Here is a 22208-nt window from a genome sequence, read left to right as displayed (position 1 = left end):
GTTATATTTTTCATTCATGCCATGAGCACTGTAAACATCAGTCCAGTGAATGTCTCTGAGGAGTGTCCTAAAATAATCAATTTTTGGCTTACTGATTACCCTCTTGAGCTCAGATTTAACAGATTTTATATCCTGTTCAGTATTAACATTTAACAGAAGGAACTGCATGTCATGGTCTGAGAGGCCATTGACTATTGGTTTTGTAATATAATTTTGTTCATTTGACTTTTCTATAAAGATATTATCAATGGCTGTTTGTGAGCAAGTGGTTATCCTAGTGGGGAACTTTACTGTGGGAATTAAGTTGAATGATAGTGTTACTAACTCAAATAGGTTCTTATTGGGAGAGTCTTTAAGGAAATCTACATTGAAATCACCAGCAACCACTATTTCTTTGTTTTTGGTTGTTAAATGGGCCAGTACAGCTTCAAGGTGGTTTACAAACAGATTAAAGTTACCTGCAGGTGCTCGATATACACTTAATATTATGAAAGATTTTTTGTGAAAATCTAATTCTGTTGCACATGCTTCCATATGCTGTTCTAGGCAAAATTTATGAATGTCTATGTTCTTAAATTTATGACAGTTCCTGATGAATGTGGCAACTCCTCCTTTCTCCATTTCTGATCTACAATAGTGAGATGCTAACCTAAACCCTGTAACACTTAAAAGTTCTATACCAGTGGTCACATGATGTTCAGAGAGGCAGATTATGTCAGCTGGGTTTGAAGACTCTAATTCATCTATGCAGATAGTTAATTCATTAATTTTATTTCTCAGTCCTCGAATATTTTGATGCAATAAAGATAGCTGACATTTCACATTGACTGACTTAAAATTGGATGGAGTTAAAATATCTGCTGACAGTTGAAAATTCTTAACCAATGGCTGTTTATGTTGATGTAATAAGCTGGAATTATGTTTTTTGATTTCTTTCTCAAACTGAAGGTTTGTCTCAGTTCTAACCTCTCTTAAAATTTGTTTTCTTTCTGTCCTCCCTACCCTAAAAAGGGTCTTTTCTGAATCCTATAACCACTGGTATTTTACCACTCATGACAGTGCCTCCCCCCTTTAACTTTCCTGCTATTTCCCCAGCCAATTTACCCTTCCCCTTCCTGTTGAGGTGAAGGCCATGCCTAGTATAATCCCACCTACTGACAGAATCAACATGAACCACACCAATGTGTGACCCCGCACCCGACATGAGCAGCCGTTCCAGCTCCAAATTAACTCTCTTGACAGAAGAGTTCAAATGAGGTCGGTCATGGCGCCCAAGAACAGATACAAACTCAACACTGGTATGCCTCGATGCTGATGCAATCTTCGCCAGGTCACACTCTATGCTGTACCCAGGATCTCTGTCAATACTGTTACCTGCCCCACCCACTATAACCACGGTGTCTTCCTTAGTGAAATCTTTGCAAAGTGATCCTAAATCCTCTGTCACCTGCTCCAGACCAGCACTAGGTTTAAAAAAATTGGTGACCTGGTATTCTGATCCTAGTTCATCCTGCAAGAGTTGGCCAACACCTCTTCCATGGGAACTACCTAACAACAACACTTTCTTTCTCTTTACTGATTTCCCTACATTCTTACTTTTCAATTTGCTGCTGAAAGTTTGTTGTGCCCTGTCTACACCTGTAACTGCTTGAGGCTCACCAGCTTCTAACTGAAGCAACAGGTCAAATCTATTTTCCACATTCACCATAAAGCTGTCAGACAAAGTTCTAGGCCTGTTCCTCCTGTTGCCTGTTGCCACTTCCCACCTCTCTTTACCCTTCTCCCTCCTTAACCTGTCAAGATCTCCCCTGGCCTTGTCTAACTCAGCCTGAAGGGCAGCAATTTTCCCCTCCTGTTCCAGTATCTTCCTATCTCTACTACAAATCCTACAAAACCACTGATGAGTCTCATTTACTTCCCCTATTCCCACGCCACTACAGTCACCCACATGGAAAAAACTACAGCACCCATCACACCAAAGCCCCGACCTAACAATTCTACGGCAAGTCAAGCACTTTTCACTCATGATAAACGTAATAATTTATTAAGAATAAGTCAGTTAAATTACAGATAAACACGAAAATATGGTTACACAAATTTGGCCTATACGCAACTGTGTGTAAACAAAAACAAAAGTGCAAAGTTTCTGAAACAACAAGTTAAACTTTACGCTACTTTCCGGAAATGCTAGTTAAATAATGAAGAGGTACGCTAAGTTAAATTGCTGGAGAGAGCAAGGAACAACTAAACGAAATTCTATAGATTTGCTGCAGCAGAAACGTAAACAGAAAATACGACTGTACGGTCTTTTCGCGTTTTCTGCTATATTACGTAATGAGAAATGAAACCTTTAATGGTACACTTAAACGGCACACTAATACACTTATTTACCACGTAATCAGTACTAATCTATGTGTTTTATAATCTAAAATAACTTATCTTTACGAGAACACCAAACCTCGCGCTAGTCGCTTGGCTGCATTAACTGACGCAATATGTTGGTGTATACACCAACAAAAAATTTAAAAAATTACATCCAACAATACAATGAGAAGGACAGTTGTTAGTCAGCATAAAGCGGAGATGCTAAGTCACAGAAAGACACAACAAAAACACTGTTGGAAAGTTACTTCTTAGCCAACAAAGTCTTAGGCCGAAACTAACTTTCTGACAGTCTTTTTGTTGTGCCTTTCTACAAATCAGAATCTCCACTTTATGGTGCGTAGCAACTCTCCTTTTCATTATATTGTTACATTCCATCCTGGATTTTCCATTGTTTGGAAATTTACAACTGCATACACTCTCCACAAGCTACCATTTGGTGCATGGCACAGGGTACCTCATATCATTGCTCATCATTCCCATTCCTGTTCCACTAACAAACAGTGAGAAGGAAAATACTCTATGCTTCTGCAAAAGCCCTGATATTTCTCTCTTGTCTTCACGGTCCTTATGCAAGATGTATGTTGATGATATTAGAATTGTTCTGCAGTCAACTACAAGTGGGGTTTTCTAAACTGTCTCAATAGTGTTTCATGAAAGGATTTACACCTTGAGTTTACAGAGCATTTGTGTAATACTCATGTGCTAATTGAACGTACCAGTAACAAATCTAGCAGCACACTTCTGAAATACTTCGTTGTCTTACTTCAATATGACCTGGGGGGGGGATCTCCCCTCCCAGGGGACACCGCCTTATTGTAGGCACCTTCAGTGCCAGGCGAGAGGGTTTTCGTGCTCTGACGAAGTCAAGAGCTGTGCTGGCAATTGCGTAGCTACTGGCAGGGTTATTCAAGCTGGACTGGTCTCAATGGAGGAGTCAGACAAAGTGTGTCCCACAACATAGTGCAGGGGGGGGGGGGCTCTATACTCCTAGGGAGTCAACCCTAAAAAAAATCCACGCCCTCCAAGTTGGGGGTTGGGCGTGAGGCTAACAACCCCACCCTGGAAAAAAAGTGTTGTTGCAGGTACTATACATGCCTTGGAATGGAAAGGATTGCCTGTTGACGAGCCAGCAAGAAAAACATTTAAAGAGAAGGAACACAGATATTCGGATAGCCACCTGGAATGTGAGGACACTCAAGAGGCCTGGAAAGCTACAAGAAATTGGAAATGAACTAGATAAGTATCAAGTGAAAATAGCAGCAATACAAGAAACTAGATGGAAAGAGCAAGGAATGATAGTGTCGGGGGAACATTTAATGATGTATAGCAGTGGAGATACAGGCCTTTATGGCACTGGTTTCCTTCTACATAGGTCTATGAAGGCTAATGTAATTGTTTTTATGGCACTAAGTGACAGAATGTATTCTCTATGGATAACGGCAAAATTTTTTAATGTTACAATAGTGAATGTCTATGCCCCTACGGAGGAGGCAGATGAAGATGCAAAGGATATATTTTATGCCAAATTGGAAGAAGAAATTGGTAAAATTCAAAGGCACAATGTGAAAATAATACTTGGAGACCTAACTACAAAAATAGGGAAAGAAGAGGTATATAGTAGTTTAATAGAAAAGGAAAGCCTACACAATGACAGTAATGATAATGGGCTCAGACTAATGATAATGGGCTCAGACTGATAGACTTCGCCAGTGGGAAGAACATGATAATAAAAAGCACTTATCACCCAAGGAAAGATATTAAGAATTGTACATGGGTATCATAAGATGGAAACACAAGAAACCAAATATTATGTACTCATAGACAAAAGGCATGCATCAGCAGTTAGCAGCTGCAGAATATAGGAAGAAAAAAAAGAGATGTTGGAAGCAGGGAGAAACACAGGGAATGAAGATAATGTGGAAACTAAATGGGAATTGTTGAAAACTGCCATTAGTGTAGGTGCAGAAGAGATACTGGGGAGAGAAAAATACAAAAAGGGTGGTTAAGAGGTTCAACAAGGAATGCTTAACGGTGATACACGAGAGAAATGAAGCGAGACAGAGAATGTTGCAAAGGAACACGAGGTTAGTGCCAGAAGAATACAGAGAAAAGAGGAAAAGAGTGGATAAGCTTTGTAGGGTAAAGAAAAGGCAGCATGAAAGGAGAAGGATAGTGCAGCTCGACGAAATGGGAGACAATAAAGCGATCAGAAGTTTCTATGAAAGAACAAGAGATCTGAAGAAAGGTTTCCAGCCTTAAGCAGTTTTTTATAAGGATAAGGACAAAAATTTAATTGGAGATAAAAGCAAAGTCCCAGAAAGGTGGCAAAAGTATTTTGCCAAACTGTTTGATGGGAAAGAAGGGGATAAAGAAGAAGGAATTGTGATTGAGAATGAAAGGGAACAGGACTCAGAATTGGAATCAGAGTTAGATGTAGAGGATCGGGAAGAGGAAGTAGTACCAGAGCTACAGGAAGTGAAGAATGCTATCAAGAGCCTAAAAAAATAATAAAGCAGCAGTAGAAGATGGCATAGAAACCAAATTATTAAAATATGGGGGAAAGAAAATGGAGGAGGCAGTCCGTGAACTGATAGAGGAAGTATGGATAAAGGAGGTAATGCCTAAGGATTGGAATATGGGAATTATCTGCCCGTTACATAAAAAAGGCCACCAGTCAGAATGTAGAAATTATTGTGGAATCACTCTCTTGGACGTAACATATACGATATTTAGGAAAATTTTAGCCTCCAGACTAGAAGGGATGAGAGAAGGGATATTGGAGGACTATCAGGCTGGATTCAGGAGGAACAGATCCACGATGGATCATATATTTTTACTAAGACAAGTGCTAGAGAAGTTTTATGAGTATGACAAGCAACTACATCAGTTTTACATTGATTTTAAGCAAGCGTAGGACAGCCTACACAGGAAGAAAATTATACAGATCATGAAAGAATTTAGAATCTCATTAAAACTGGTTAATTTAATGGAAATGACAATGAAAGAAACAGTGTGTAAAGTAAGAATACAGCAAGAACTGTCTGGTGAATTCCAAGTACAGAGGGGGCTATGGCAGGGAGGTGTGATCTCTACAATGCTATTTAATTTAGTTTTAGAAAAGGTGATGTGGTAAATGTCGATAAACCCAGGAGGAACAATACTTAATTGACAAGATCAAGTGGTAGCATATGTGGGTGACGTAGCATTAATGGCAAGGAATGTAAGGGCACTAAAGGGGAATTACGATACGTAAGTAAACATAAGCAAAACAAAGTATATGTTGATGGGGGAGCCCAATATAAATGGACAAAAGAATTCAATAGTAATGAATGGGAGAGAATATGAAAGAGTGAAAACATTTAAATATTTAGGTTCTGTAATAACGGAGGACAATAAAGTAGCAGTAGAAATTCAAGAAAGGACAGCGAGTGGAAATCGTTATTTTGTTTTCAATAATGTATTTAATTCCAGGAATGTTAGTAGGAATACAAAAGTCAAAATATACACGACCATATTAAGACCTATAGTAATACATGGATCAGAAGGCTGGGTATTGACATTAAAAGAGGAGAACTGGTTATTGAGATGGGAAAGAAAGATACTGAGAAGGATTTTTGGAGCAGTGAGAGAGGAAGATGGCTGGAGAGTAAGGACAAATGAACAACTACAAACACTTTTTGGACAGATGGATATTATTGTTAATTAAGCAAGGAAGAATAAGATAGGCAGGACATGTACAGATAATGCCAGAAACTTGGGAGTGTCAAGAAAGTTTTCATGGGAAAACCTGACGGGAGAAGGAGAAGAGGTAGACTCAGGAAAAGGTGGCGATGGGAATAAGAAATTGGAGAAGGAAGGCAATGGACAGAGAAGAATGGAGGCAGGTGATACAGGTGGCCAAGGTTCTTGAAGGACTGTAGAGCCAACCAAGAAGAAGAAGAAGAAGAAGTGGGGGATCCCAAACACACTAGCAGTTCTCAAGAATGAGTCCAAAAAGTTTCCTTTATGCAGCCTTCTTTACAAATGAACTACATTTACCTAAAATTCTTCCAATAAACCAAAGTTGACCATTTGCCTTTCCTACAACTGACCTTATGTGTTCATTCCAGTTCATGTCACTTTGCAACATTATACCTAATATTTAATCACTGCAACTGTATCAAGCAACACACCAGTAATGTTTATTCACATATCCTAGGCATGTTTTTCTCAACCATCTGTGTTACCTTACATTTTTCCACATTCATCACACCAAATACAAATTCTGTCCAAGTCAACCTATATCCTCCTGCAACCACTCAACGATGACAGTTTCCCATGCACTATAGCATCCTCAGCAAACAGTCATAGACAGCTGCTTACCCCAACTATCCATCCATTTATGTTTATATGTCTTTGCTAAGAGTTCTCAGTGTGAAACCCATTCTGGAAATGGAATCTGCCTGTTGCCCTTCATCCATGGTTTGCAGGACATGGTGCAAGAAAAGGCAACTGAGTTCCACGCTAGTGATGATTTCTCAATCCATGGTGATTTGTGGACATAAGCTTTTCTCTCTCAAGGAAACTTATAATAAATGAAATCATTCCACATTAGGCTGTCAGAACATTGTAAAGCTATAACAGCCTGAAGCAAAATGATTTCATTTAAAAATTTCACAAAGGCTGTGGACCCAGTCATCATCAAATTTCTGAATTTATTGTGTTGAAACTTAAAATACGATCAAGAATTCTGCAGCATGTCGACATTGGCCTGTAATTTTGTGGATCTGTTCTTTCACTCCTCTTATGTACAGAGGTCACCTGCACTTTTTTCCAGTTGCTGGGGACTTTGCGCTGGGCAAGAGATTCAGAATAAATGCAAGCTAAGTAAGGGGCTAATGCCATGTAAAACAGAATCAGAAATTCCTCTGGAACTGGCAACTCATTTGTTTTCTACTCTGTCAGTTGCTTCTCAAAAGCAGGGATGCTTATTTCTTCATCATCCATACATAGTTTGTGCAGCAGTTAAATGATGTTCTGTTTGTATGAAGCTCTTGCTCAAATTATTTTTTAAATAAGACATTTAAAACTTCAGGTTTCCTTTTGCTGCCTTTTAAATCAACACCACACTGGTTGATGAAAGAGTGAATAGCAGCCATTGACCCACTTAGCAATTTTACATAGGTCCAGAATTTTCTAGAGTTCTTGGCAAGATCTTTCGTTGACATATGGCAATGGAAGTACTCGCCTGCTTCACGTATTGATTTTTTCCTAGACTCACTCACAAATTTCTATTAGATTTTGCCTGTCAGCATTTCTACATTCTTTCTGTAACCTAAAGTGCAACAGTCTCTGTTTCCTCAGCATTTTCCAAATTTTGTTATTAACCGCTAGACATAAAATCCAGAGTTCTCATTTTTTTTTAAAATTTAGATAAATTTAAAATCACAAGTATATTCATCCGACTTAATTAAAAATCATTGAAAAAATAAAAAAAACTTGCTTATATCCACTTCAGCACTGGTAGTTAAGTAGTCAGCCCCTAGAGAGATCCAGTCTAATGCTTGCAGCCAGGCTGCCATGTTTTGGTTGAAGTATTGCCGCTAGATATTGTTTTTACTCTGTGCAGCTTTGGATACTCTACAACAAAACTGGGCTTTTAAGTCTCTGTCGTGTATTGTTATTTAGCCAGTACTTCTGAAAATAGTGGGCTATAGTGATCTTGAGTCTGACACTGAATTTAGTGGCTCAGAAAATGAAACTATTTCATTGGAGATTGATAGCAATGACAGTTTATCAGGTGACAGGCAAGTGCCTGCCCATGATGTGAAATAAACACATCTACTGTGCTTCAGCCAGTCCCTCTAAGAATACCATTCACAGGAAACCATTGGGACACACAGAGTTTAACTTTATATGTACGCAGAAGCTAAAAATGAGTAAGTTTCAGGATACTTTAGTCAAAGTACAGTGCACAAGTTTTCTCTGGATTTTATTATTAATGAGCTTCCAAAAATTTTAACTTATTATTTTGAGTTTTAAAAGCTGCTTTTATGTATCCATTTGTAATGCCAGTCATTAAAGGACTTTTTCATTAAATAAAACATACTTTTTTTGGAACATAATTTGTAAAAGAGTAAAATCAGTATGTTACAAGCTTAAACCGCAGCATGTCTTTTCCAGTCTTAATCCACTTACTAGACACATACCTCTCCAGACTGATCTACAGCCATTTTAAACTTTACCCTGAATTCCTCTATGTCCATCATACTAGGATTAAAGAATGTCCATTCTTCGTCTATGTAGCAGGCTAACAACTAGGCGTCACCAGCATAAAACTCTACCAGTCTTCTTGACAGATTTGTTAACTTTAGTAACCATCATTGCTATGATGACACAAAGATCACTAATCCTGGCACTGTCGACAAGGTCGTTTGTAGCTACAAGGCCTAAAATATTTCCATTGTGTGCAGGTTGGTGACGTAGCTGCTGAAGTCAATTTTCAAAAAGGTATTCAGAATTACTTCACAAGAATGTCTGTACTTCTATACAGATCCCAGGCTGTATTCAGTAGGTTGTAACACTGCCTCCAACTAATATTGCACGATCGGAGTACTTTTGCGTTACTGAGCTTAAACCATCTTTGAATGATTCCACAACTATTACAGCAGAGTCAGATGTCTGGTAGAAACATTCAACGATTAATTTGAGTTCAACTGCACTAGTTACCTACATCCAGATAACTTTGCAGTCAGCCTCAACTTTGACCTTGACAGACATAATAAAATAACTTAGCCCTGCCAATTTCCTCTTCCTTTCTCTACTAATATGTAAGACATGACTCATGATATCCCAAGTGCCAACAGCATCCAAAGGAACCAACCCCACATTTGACCCAGTAACAGATGCAGTTTAAATTCATGATCAGCATACTCCCACTTCCCAGGGCTACTCAACTGACACATACCATGTCATCTCAAAACAATCAGACCACAACATTTATTTGATCTTTGCTGAAGCTGTCATTACCAGGTCACTCTTATTAACACCATGCTGTTCCCAGTGAATACTGTTTCCTGCCCCAGTCAGTACTACAAGATAATCCCTCCTCCATAAAAACTTTGCACAATGAACCAGCGTCCTCCACCATACACTTGATTTGTAGAAATTCGTGACTTTGTACTTGTTACCTTATTCTTACTGATTCTTGGCTTTGCACAAATTTCCTGTTTCAAACTCTCCACAGTATTTCTTGGATAGAATGTGGATGATGCTGACAGTTTAGGTGGAGGCAGCAGGTGTGAGATAGGAATGCAGGAGGGAGGGGCAGCAGCTGGATGGAATAGGAATACAACACATGGGCACCGGAGTCAGCGAGTTTGTGCAGCTCACAGTGATGAGGACACAGAAGAGTGGATTGGGAAGATGTGGCAGGACACAGGAAGGGAAAACTGTTGGGTACAGGGTGTGGATGCAATGGATTAGCAGAGATTGAAAGCAGGAAGACAACTCCCATCTATGCAGTTCAGAGAAACTGGTTCTGCGGGGGATCTAGATGGTATCGCCTCTGGAGCATTGATTGAACTCTAGCAAGCTGTGCTCAGTAGTGTCTTCTGCCACTGGTTGATCAGCTCTGTTCTTGGCTACAGTTTAACAGTGGTTATTCATTTGGGTGAACAAATGGTTGGTGGTCACACCCACATAAAATGCTCTGCAGAAATTGTAGCACATTGGTATATGGCATAACTGCTTTAACAGGTGATCCTGCATCCAATGGGACATGACAGGCCTGTAATGGGACTAGAGAAGGATGTGCCGGTTGGGTGAAATGGGGAGGTCTTCCACTGCGTCTTTCACAAGGATGTGACCCATGTGGCTAGGGGATGGGAGTTTGAGAGATAGAACAGAATGTTGTTTGGGTTGGATGGGCCGCAGAATATCACTTTAGGATGGGTGGAAAGTATCGTGGTGAGCATGTCCCTCATTTCTGGACATCATGATAGATAGCTGAAACTCTAGCAAATGACAAACTAGTTACTCCAGTTAGGATGATACTGCGTCAAGTGGTCAGATTGTGCTCCTTTCCAGCTGGCCCTTGGGATGGGGGAGAGAATAGCGTTGTGTGAGGATGTGGAGTTGGAAACCAGTTTTCAGACGAGGTCTGCAAAAAGCTCGTTTCTGTGAAGGCCTTCATGAGACATTCAGCTTACTGGGCCAGAGAATTCTCATCACTGCAGATACACCGCCCACCACAGGTGTCCTGATTAAATGGTAGCAATTTTACAGTGTGGAAGGATTGATTGCTGCCATGGTTGATGTTGATGATTAGTGGACTTGATATGGATAGAGGGGTGGAGCTATCAGAGAAGTGGAGGCCAGTATTCAATTAGGTGGCATGTTGGTCTGAGGATAACTATATGAAGTGGATGGAAGTGAAGGTGTTGAGGCAGTGGAGAAATGAGGGTAGGGTGCCTTGTCCCTGTGTCCAGATCATGAAGATATCATAAATGAACCCAAACCACACAAGGATATGAGGTTTAGGGAGGTTAGAAAGGTTTCCTGTAGATGGCCACTAAACAGATTTGTATAGGAGAGTGACATTTCGGTGCTGATGACAAAGCCAGACATATGTTTATATATACAAGCACCAGCTACTAAGGAGCAGTCCTCTCCCCCAATCAGCCAATATCATCTCGGACCGGAACAACTGAACTGTGTACTTCACTAGGGCTTCAACTATCACACTCAGAAATGAGGGATATCCTATCCACAGTCCTTCGCACCTCTCCTAAAGCCCATAAAAATACACAGGAGCCAACCACATTACGAGCTGTACATATGTCCTCCTAAAAGTACAGAACGATCTGTAATTGTCCAGTGTAGTAGCAGAATTAACACCTTTTGGATGCTTAGATAAGGATGCACCCTCTAAAAACATACATCATTTGTAGCACTGCAAACGTAGTAAAGACACTTCACTTCATGATCTGGTGTCAAGAGTACTATGTTGTTGTTGTTGTTGTTGCGGTCTTCAGTCCTGAGACTGGTTTGATGCAGCTCTCCATGCTACTCTATCCTGTGCAAGCTGCTTCATCTCCCAGTACTTGCTGCAAATGTCTTAGCTCATTAGCAAAGTTGGCATTTATTAGACAACTGCCTGGCAGCATGGCTTGGTTCATATCTAGCTTAGTGCAATATATTTACAGTACTTCAGTAAATTGTTTAATCGGTATAAATCATGAAATTAATGGAGCAAAAAGTTCACAGTTCTTATTACAGCATTCTTGGCTCTCAATAGGGGCCAGCATGTGGCCTCTTTACTGTTTGATGCCCTGTAAAAGGACTTCACCTTCAACAACCAATTGCAGTCTGTGAGGAAGGGAGTTTTTGGATAATGAATCTCTTATTTTCTGCCACCTCTTCCAAGGCAGAGAGGGTGACGTTCCCGAGGTTGTCACTGCTTTTTGGTGCTAGGTCAGACTAGTTTTCTAGCACTGTCCATTTCATATCTGCCCATATGTTTTTGATAGGGTTTAGGTCTGGTGCAGTAAGTGGCCAGTCAAGACGGGAAATCAGATTCTGTTCTGCAGACTACTCTTGCACAATTACTGAGGTGTGTAGAAGACCTAGGATATATTTGTTGCATTGATGGTGCCGTAGCCTCAAGCTGACCAGGTGCCCTGTGAAGCATTCCAAGTCCACATGAACACTTCCAGCCCCAAACTGCCACTGACACACAGCCAGTGTGAAATAACTTACGCATATATTCGGTATCAAAACAGGCATCTTGTCGCCTGTATACGCGTACCGTCAGAAAATATTGCATTCCACCTGTCACATTCCCCTTATCAAACATTAATTGATAGTCAATGATCAACACACGTTCATTATCCTTGACAGGTATTGTTGCATGCCAAAATCTATTTCCCTCATGCCTGCTAGATTCTACAGTATCTTGATAATGTTTTATCCATCACTGTGCATTGCATTCAGGAATGTCATACCATGTACTGGTCTCGACCACCACCAAATTCCCTTCCTCCAGAAGGGCAATGATGTGGTCCCAAACAGCCTGTTGATGAAGAGGCATGGCACATGAATAATGTGACTTGTCTAAAAGTGATGGGAACCAAGTACTTGACCTTGCTTGTGTACTGTCATTGGCTACCATATAACAAACAGTGTGCTTGCACACCTAATGCTCTGCAGCAGACCATCAGTCTATTAATGTATGTCAATGAATCTGCGTAAATGATTCTCAGGTATTGTGTCAAACAGAAGCCATAAATTTAATTTTTCATCTCCAAGGTGGTCATTTGCCAACGATTTACAGCCAAAATTCCATCACACCTTCTGTGGGAATGTGTTTCATCCAATGCGATACACTGGATGGCTTCATATACAGCAAATTGTTAATCCAGAAGAATATCTCTCTTGTGGCACAAAAATCTAACATGAGACAGACAGTTTATGTATAAAGCCTATATGTTGTTTATTCAGTTATGGCAACCATTTATGAACTTATATCTATGCAGTTAACATGCACTATATAGTAACATAGAAAATATTTTGTATCTTCTTGGAACAGATCTGGAATACTGACAAGATCAGTTTACTGTAACTTTTGAACTAATATTTCCTAATCTGCATGTCTCCAAGGTAAATAGAAGCATATAGCATTGCAGTTCATTCACGCCAGTGCTGTACCAGACCGGACTTTTGGCAGCAATTTCTACTGGTCACGTTTCGCACTGTCAAGTGTATGTACATGCCACAGCTGTTACACCCCATCAAGATCATGAGGAAAACAGAACTGAAAGAAGACTGGCAAAAAGAATCTGTGGCAGCAAAACTATTCTCCACAGCTCTAGATTAATTTTTCTGATCCTTAAGCTGAGACAAAGGAGAAATACATTCAAGGGAATATTTAAGTTACTTTAGTTTCATTTAGGTAATTACATGTCTTGTTTTCACAATCTCTAAATTATTTTAATGACTGCACTTCCACTGAAAGGTGAAAAATACTGCATTCAAAAAGTTATCTTATTTATCTCTAAAGCGGATAAAGTTCAACGAGAAATGGACAAAATTCATACAGAAAGTTTAAAAGTAATGCATAAAATCAGTTCTAATAAGATTAAAATGAATATAGCCAACATATCAAAAAGACTGTACAGATTAACTATGATATGTAAGCAGCTTATTAGTGTTTGATTCAGGGTAGTTGAAAATTCCAACAAGATGAGCAAGAACAGAAAAGATACATAAGAATAAAAATGGTCTAGTGTGCTTTGGGCAAACTAAATGTTTTTAAAAACTAAGCTTCTGATGTGTGTGAAACAGAAAATTTAGACACTGTGTATTACCAGTTTAGATACATCACAGTGACACAGACTTTGAACATGAAAACCAATAAATAAAAGAGGACTGCTCACCAAGCAATGGAGACATGAATGTCAGGAATTAGTAGCACAGACAGGAAAACAACAGATGGAGTGGGGCGGAATAAGCTCAAATAGAGCAACAGATAAATAAGGCTCGCTGATCAATGGCCTAGAAAGCATAAATCAACCACTCTGCAACAATCTGCAATGTTCACCCTAAAATCTTGGGCTGAAGTTTGGACAGCAAACAATATTTGGCCAAAGGGCATATCCTCACTTACATTTGTTTCATCAAACCGTAAAATACACTCAGAATGCATTATACAGTGATTTGTGCACCACAGGTATCACAGACTAGGTGATTTTCCTGCTGCAGTATGAAGCCATAAATTAATGGACCCTCCATGCACAATGGTGCATGGAGCTCGCTGTCAGTGAGGTGGCTTGCATGCCCCAGTGATACAGATAGCTGTACCGTAGGTGCAACCACAACAGTGGGTTACCTGTTGAGAGGCCAGACAAATATGTGGTTTCTAAAGAGGGGCAGCAGCATTTCAGCAGTTACAGGAGAAGATTGACTGATCTGGTCTTGTAACATCAACCAAATGGCCTTCCTGTGCTGGTACTGCAAACAGCTGAAAGCTAGAAGAAACTACAGCCATAATTTTCCCTGAGAGCATGAACTTCTACTGTATGGTTAAATGATGATGGCATCCTCTTGGGTAAAATAGTCTCCCATTCAGATCCCCAGGCAGGGAATACTCAGGAGGATATTGCCATTTGGAGAAACAAAGCTGGCATTCTACAGATCAGAGCACGGAATGTTGCATCCCTTAATTGAGCATGTAGGTCAGAAAATTTTAAAATGGAAGTAGATAGGTTGAAGTTAGATATAATGGGGCATAGTGAAGGTTGGTGGCAGGAGGAACAGGACTTCTGGTCAATTAAATACAGGGGTATAAGTACAAAAGCAAATATTGGTACTGCAGGAGTAGGTTTAAGGATGAATAAGAAAATGCAAATGCAGATAAGCTACTGTGTAATGCATAGTGAATGCATTGTAGTAGCAAAGAGACATGAAGGCCACACCTACCATAATAATGCAAGTTTATTTGCCAACTAGCTCCACAGATAACGAAGAGACTAAAGAAATCTATGATGAGATAATGAGTTATTCTGATAGTTAAGGGAAATGAGAATTTAACTGTGACGGGTGACTAGAATTCAATAGCAGGAAAAGGAAGAGACAGAAAAATAGTACATGAATATGGACTGGGGGAAAGGAATGAAAGAGGAAGCCACCTAGTAGAATTTCGCATAGAGCATAATTTAATCATTGCTAACACTTGGTTTAAGAATCAAGAAGAGACCTAAAGACACCAGAAGGTTTCAGACTGATTATATGATGGTAAGGCATATATTTTGGAACCAGATTTTAAACTGTAAGTCACTTCATGGGGCAGATGTGGACTCTGACCACAACTGCCCCTTGTTTATGAACTGTAGATTAAAACTGAAGAAATTGCAAAAAGTTAGGAAATTAAGAACATGGGACCAGGATAAGTTGAAAAATCTAGAGGTTGTTGAGAGTTTCAGAGGGAGCGTTAGGCAATGACTGAATAGCGCAGGAAAAGGAATACAGTAAAAGTCAGATGGGTAGCTTTGAGAGATGAAATAGTGACGGCAGCAGAGGATCAAATAGACAAAAAAACAAGGCCTACTAGAAATTCTTGGATATTACAGGAGATATTGATAAAACTGACAGGAAGTTCAAAATGGCTAAGCCGGAATGGCTAGAGGACAAATGTATGCACTTAGAAGCATATTTATCTAAGACAAAGGTAGATACCCCCAACAGGAAAATTAGAAAGGCTTTTGGAGAAAAGAGAAGCAGCTGCATGAATATCAGGGGCTGAGATGGGAAACCAGTCCTAAGCAAAGACAGGAAAACTGAAAGATGGAAGGAGCAAATAGAGGGTCTACACAAGAGAGATGAACTTGAAGGCATTATAATAGAAGTGGAAGAGGACTTACATGAAGATGAGATGGGAGATATGATACTGCGCAAAGAATTTTGACAGCAGTGAAAGACCCAAGTCGACACAAGCCTCTGGAGTAGACAACCTTCTGCCAGAACCACTGATAGCCTTGGGAGAACCAACCATGACAAAACTCTTCCACCTGGTCTGCAAGATGTATTAGACAGGTGGGATACCCTCTGATTTCAAGAAGAATATATAATTGAAAATCCAAAGAAATCAGTTGCTGACAGGTGTGAAAATTACTGAACTATTGGTTTCATAAGTCATGGTTTCAAAATGCTAACACAAATACTGTATAGAAGAATGAAAAAACTGGTAAAAGCTGACCTTGGAGAAGATCAGTTTGGATTATGAAGAAATGTAGGAATGTGTCAGGTAATTCTGACTGTAACTTATCTTAGAAGATGTCTTAGGGAAGGGCAAACCTATTTTTATAGCATTTGTAGACTTAGAGAAAGCTTTAGAAAATATTGACGGGAATACTCTTTCTGAAATCCTGAGAATAGCAGGGGTGAAACTTAGGTAGCAAAAGACTATTTACAAGTTGAATAGAATTATAACAGTCACGCGGATTACCCCAATATTATTTGATCTGTACATTGAGAAAGTGGTATACCCACTAGGTTAGCAGAGAGCAGTAATGTGCTGCTTCCTGGATTTGGGTAGGTGCGCTGGTCTCGGATTGAATCCGCCCAGCGGATTAACGATGAGGGCCGGTGTGCCAGCCAGCCTGGATGTGGTTTTTAGGCAGTTTTCCACATCCTCCTAGATGAATACCGGGCTGGTCTTGTGACCCGCCTCAATTAAACGCCTCGCAGACATTTGAAATGCATTCGCACTATTTCGTGGTTTCACTAGACGCATACAGCTGGGGTACACTCATTCCGTCCCACGGGATATGGGGTGGCAGCAGGTAGGGCATCCGGTCACACCTTAAAATTAACCATGCCAAATCTGACTTATCCATGCTGACCCTGCATTACATGCGGGACAAAGGCATTTGCAAAAGAAAGAAAGACATTGAGAAAGTGGTATGGGGGAAAAAATGGATTAGCAGTTAAAGTTCAGGGAGAAGAAATAAAAACTTTGAGGTTTGCAGATGACATTGTAATTCTCTCAGAGGAAGGACCTGGAAAAGCAGTTGAACGGAATGAACAGGAGGATATTAGATGATCATGAGAGAGCAAACAAACAAAAAAAAAACTGACCAGAAGAAGATATCGGTTGATAGAACACATTGTGAGAAATCAACAGATCACCAGACTTAGTAATGGAGGGAAGTGTGAGGGTAATATTCATAGAGGGAGACCAGGTGTGAATACAGGAAGCAGATTCGGAAGGATATAGGTTGCAGTAGTTATTTGGAGATGAAGAGGCTTGCAGAGGATAAAGTAGCATGGAAAGCTGCACCAAACCAGTCTTAGGACTGAAGACCGAGGCCAGCCACTATTCGCCCCAAAGCTACATGCTCTCTGACTCACAGTGAGATGATAGTTAGCATGGCAATGGTACAGAGTCACAGTGAATTCCTTTATGGGCCTCTGTGGCTGCTTGCTTCTTTCCCCAAGCTCCCAAACACCTTGGTACCAGCGGAATGTTGTGTGCCTCCTTTGCTGCTGATAATGAGCAGTTTTATCATCTTGGTTGTATAATTTTTTCTTCTGTGTACTTCTGCTGGAGTGCTTGCAGGGCACAAAGGGAATCAGAACAGATGAGATGCTTTTTGCTTTCAGGATGCCTATCAGCTTCAGTACCTTCAGGAGAGAGAAATGTCTACTCTGATTTTCTGCAGGTAAAATATGGCGTAGTTCAGGGTTCAGTACTAGGACCTCTGCTCTTTATCTTATATTTACATGATTCACTGTTGTGAATGAGAAAGTGATGATGTATGCCGATGACACAACTTTACTGGTATGTAGTGACTCAGTGAAGGAGTTGGGAAAAAGAGCCAGTGAGAACTTGCAAATGGCAGAAAGGTATTTTATAGAAAATAACAAAACAGAGCAGAGGAATTTACACAGTGTATTGGGGATGTACACTTAGAATCAGTGGACTGTAACAGGTTTCTGGGTATAGACATGGACAAATTTATAACATTGGAAAATCACTTTGACAGGATCTGTTTCAAAATAAGGACAAATATGTTTTTAATGAAAAAAATGTGCTATACGATGGACACAGAAACTTTGCTTAAAATGTGTTACGCACTCATTTTCCCATACATATTGTACTGTATCCCAATATGGTGTGGTGCAGCAGAAGTACATGTACAAAGAGTCCTGAAACTTCAAAAGAAAACTATCGGATGCATAGCTAAACTAATACCTCAGGAATCCTACAAAAACAAATTCAAGGAATTTAAAATATTAACTGTACCTAGTTTGTACATATATGAGACAATACTACTTCTAATGGTAAACTGTACAGCACCTCTAAACTGAGACTTTCATGACCACAACACAAGAACCTGGAGAAAATTACGAAATCTACGGCAAAGGATCGAAAATGGCAGACAGGGACCCTACAATTGCAGAAAGCTTATTTTATAACAGACTACCATCCAGGATCAAGAGTATAAAGGAACAGAGACCTTCAAAAGAAAACTCAAGGAACATCTCATCTCTGGATGCTGGTATAAGGTGAAACAGTACTTGTTGGCAAATCCATAGGTCAAATATAAGTTGGAATGTCAAATTTTCCCGAGAGGAGGAAAAGAAAAACAGTGTAGTGCCAAAAATACAGAAGAAAACATGCAGATTAAGCTGTAGTGTTGCAATAATGTATAAATGCCCTAATATTTCTATTCAGCGAGCTTAACAAAAATGAGCTAAAAAAGTTAGTCTTCAGTTCCTCTAAATGTATTAGTTATTATTAGTAGCAGTATGAAAATATACAAGCTACAGTAAAAATATTATCAATAAACATTACTACAGAATTATTTCATGTGTCAAATGATAAATTTCCACAAAATTTGTTTATTTCTGTATAAGTTTGAAACATAGCATGTCTAAAATCGTAACACTGATCAATGGGCAAAAAATAAACTGTAACTATTGCACACAGTTCTGCACTAAATACAACCTACTGTTTAGCAAAATAAAACCTGTAGACATAGTTGACGAAAGTAACTAAATAGTTACAGAAGTCCTCTTGCTCTGAACTATCATTGTCTGTACATTAATCAAACGATGGAAAATCCAGGGTGTAATGTAACAATATTATGAAAAGGATGCAGTACTTTGCACAGACCCCAAAAGAAGGCCTTGTTGCTTGCACCCTATCACATTCTATAGGCGAGAGACTAATGGTACGATATGCAAATGTTTGTGACATGGATAATGTTTTGTGGCTTGTTGGACGATGAGGAATCGCTCTCTCACATTAAGGGGTGCTCGCCAGCTTCAGCATGGAGGCTCGGTATTTGAGATTGTCTTACAGAACCCACTGCCCAGCCTAATTCTGTTGCAAGACTCTACTTAAATTATACAACATGTAGATCTTTCAGATCTATGTACCACGCACCCAAAATTGAGCAGGGATAGCAAATTCCAAACCCAGCTACCACTTGGAGAAGGGCAGTTATATGCTGATTCTTTGGTGGAACTACAAGCCCGAACCATCTCCCTCTGACAGTTCTGTGGTGGTGGATCCTGACTTGCAGTTACTCTAGTGAAATGCTCTGCTGTTGCCTGGCTTATGCATTTCAGGTTGATATAGACACTCCCACTTCACATTACAGCAGTAATTTTACTAGATCAGTTTATGGTGCTCAGAGACTGTTGTCATGTCATTGTTTTGCTCTTCCTAATAATGTGATGACATTTTGCCTTTACCAGTCAAAAGGCTAACATGACAGCAGCAGCTTTTGTCTTCACTTAAGTTTTATAGCTATGGATAAAATCAACATCTGTAAAGTTAGTTCTCTTACATGTTATTGAAATTTTGGTGAAATGAAAAACTTATTTCAATTTGGTCATACAAGTGGGTGTCTACGTTCCTGACTTTGGGATACTGCATTTACTAATGCTAATTCCATAAATGAGATTCAGAAAACTATCTTTCACATCACATACAACTATAGACCTGCTCCAATAATTGCAGTCCTATATGTGGTGAAACATATCCTTTCTTGCAGACTGTATGTCTGCATTCTTTTCATCTTATATATTTAACAGAACTATCTAATTTACAATGTACTCGATACCTCTCTCCTTCAAATTTAGTTTTACTACTGGTTTGCCTGACAAATTACCCATCCTACTGGAAAGCCATTGCATAAAACTGAATTTCTGATGTTACCGTCTGTGCATACCCAACATAGTACAAATACAGTTAAACAGGCTACAGTGCAACCAACCCACCCTAAAAAAAAAATTTTTGAAGTCTTGGATGGGGTCTAGGTTAGCTGAATGTGACAATTTGGTTTCGAGTCAGCAAAACCAATGAATTCGAGTGCAAAGTAAAGGTTGTGATAAATTTATCTGTAGCGTAGCCCATTAGCATGCCCAAAACTCAAAAAGTATTGATCTCCTTTGCCACGAATTATATTTCTGTTGTCAAGCATCGAAAATAAAAAGAAAACAATACTCAAAAACCCTAAGGGCTTCAATGGCGTTTTTGGCAGGATAATAAAATGTTATGGTAATTGGTTAGTGAGGCCTCTGCCTAATCTGATAAACTTAACTAAGAAAAGAAGGGTATTTCTTAACACTGCCCACCACGAGGCCACCAGCAGACACAGCAGAGGTTACGCCTGAAGCCATGCCTGGCGCCAGTCACACACTCGGCTATGTCCAGAACAGTATGTAGTGCGGTATTGTGCATTAATTGGCATTTCTTGATTGAGTTGACACCAGTGTACAGGAAACAGGTACAATATATTGATCATCTTTTGAACTTTGTGCTTGGCAACAGTTATACTGTACTAATGAGTGGAGAATGTGGCCACTGGCAGGCACAGTGACAAGCATTAACTTCTGCTGTGACTGTTGGCAGTCTTGGAGCAGTCAGTGTGTTAAATGCTAGTGTTGAGTCTATTTATACAGGTAGAAATAGTAAAATGGTTGTAATTTTTAGGCGAAGTATTATACCTGCATCTTACTTAAATTGCCATGAAAGGTAAGATTAACATTTCATGCAGTGTAACACATCCTACAAGGCACATCTTTCTGAAAATGTATTTATCACCACAGAAACAGTTCGCAATATATTGTTCTCAGAACACACTGTTATGGGATCAAGTTGTAAAGCTGCCAACAAAATTATGCATGGAAAACAGAGCAGTGTGTGTAAATAAAACATTAAAAATGGAGAACTAAACGCATATGCTCTAATCTTCAGATAAAGTATGATTCACTCCAATGATTTGTTCTGAGTCCCCTTTTAATTCTTTATGTTAACAATATGCCTTCACACAGACAATACCTCCCTCACAGCAGAAAGCGATTCAGTAAAACACAAATTAAGACGCTCCGTAAAGGGTGACTAACAAATGTTAGAGAACAATTTGTTCATGCAAGCATATAATACATATGCACAAAACTGCACAGGCTAACCAACACCTGCCTTTAGCTAAGTGATTCATTTCTGACAGTACGGGGAAATTAAAAATCTTTGGGTGTTCTAGTTGATAAACAATGCTTATGGGAGGACTTTATAAACAAAGAAAATTAAAAAATAAACACCAGGCTGGGAATGAGAAAGTCGTCTACGACATATGGACACGGTACTAATGTCTTATTTATTCTCACTACTCATCAGGCACCAGTCTGGAGACATGTACCACATTAACATATACATAGGTTGGTGACGCTTCAGAAGATGGCTGACCAAGACAGTGCCAATTACTCCCGGAAACTCCTGCAGAAATAAATTCAAAGAATATTTATTTACAACTGTGCACTTTAAAAACAATGGTACTGCTCAGATTGTATGTAGACTTTCCCAGCATATACTGCTAATGCAAAGCTCTTTGATTACAAGCCAGGTGATGGTGTTGAGATACATATCTCGGTGTATTGACAAGTATGATATTCACCTTATCTGGTGAAAACTATGAAGTCCACTGAAATGGCATATCTATATCCCAACACTGCTATCTACCTTGTAATCCATAATTTTTTTTTTGGTCATGGATGATTATGTACATAGGACATGGCTTAAGCTAACTGGAAGAATCCCACACTTGCCATCTACAGTATACAACAGGCTGCCACACACTAAACCACACAGAAAAGACATCTCCATTCAGAAATAAAATGCTTGCTTAGTCTCCTCTTGTCTACACAGCCAAAAAGAATATCTGGAAGCTAGGCAGAGGAACTGCTTCAAACAAACTATAACAATCTCTGGGCATCCATAAACCAAGAAAAACTGCACTCGGTTCTACTGCTATTCCCTTTCTTGTGTTCCAGGTACC

The sequence above is a fragment of the Schistocerca piceifrons genome, chromosome 1 (assembly GCF_021461385.2).
Source record: "Schistocerca piceifrons isolate TAMUIC-IGC-003096 chromosome 1, iqSchPice1.1, whole genome shotgun sequence".
Classification (NCBI taxonomy): domain Eukaryota; kingdom Metazoa; phylum Arthropoda; class Insecta; order Orthoptera; family Acrididae; genus Schistocerca; species Schistocerca piceifrons.
The sequence above is the reverse complement of the archived record's forward strand: the minus strand, read 5'-3'. Positions refer to the sequence as shown.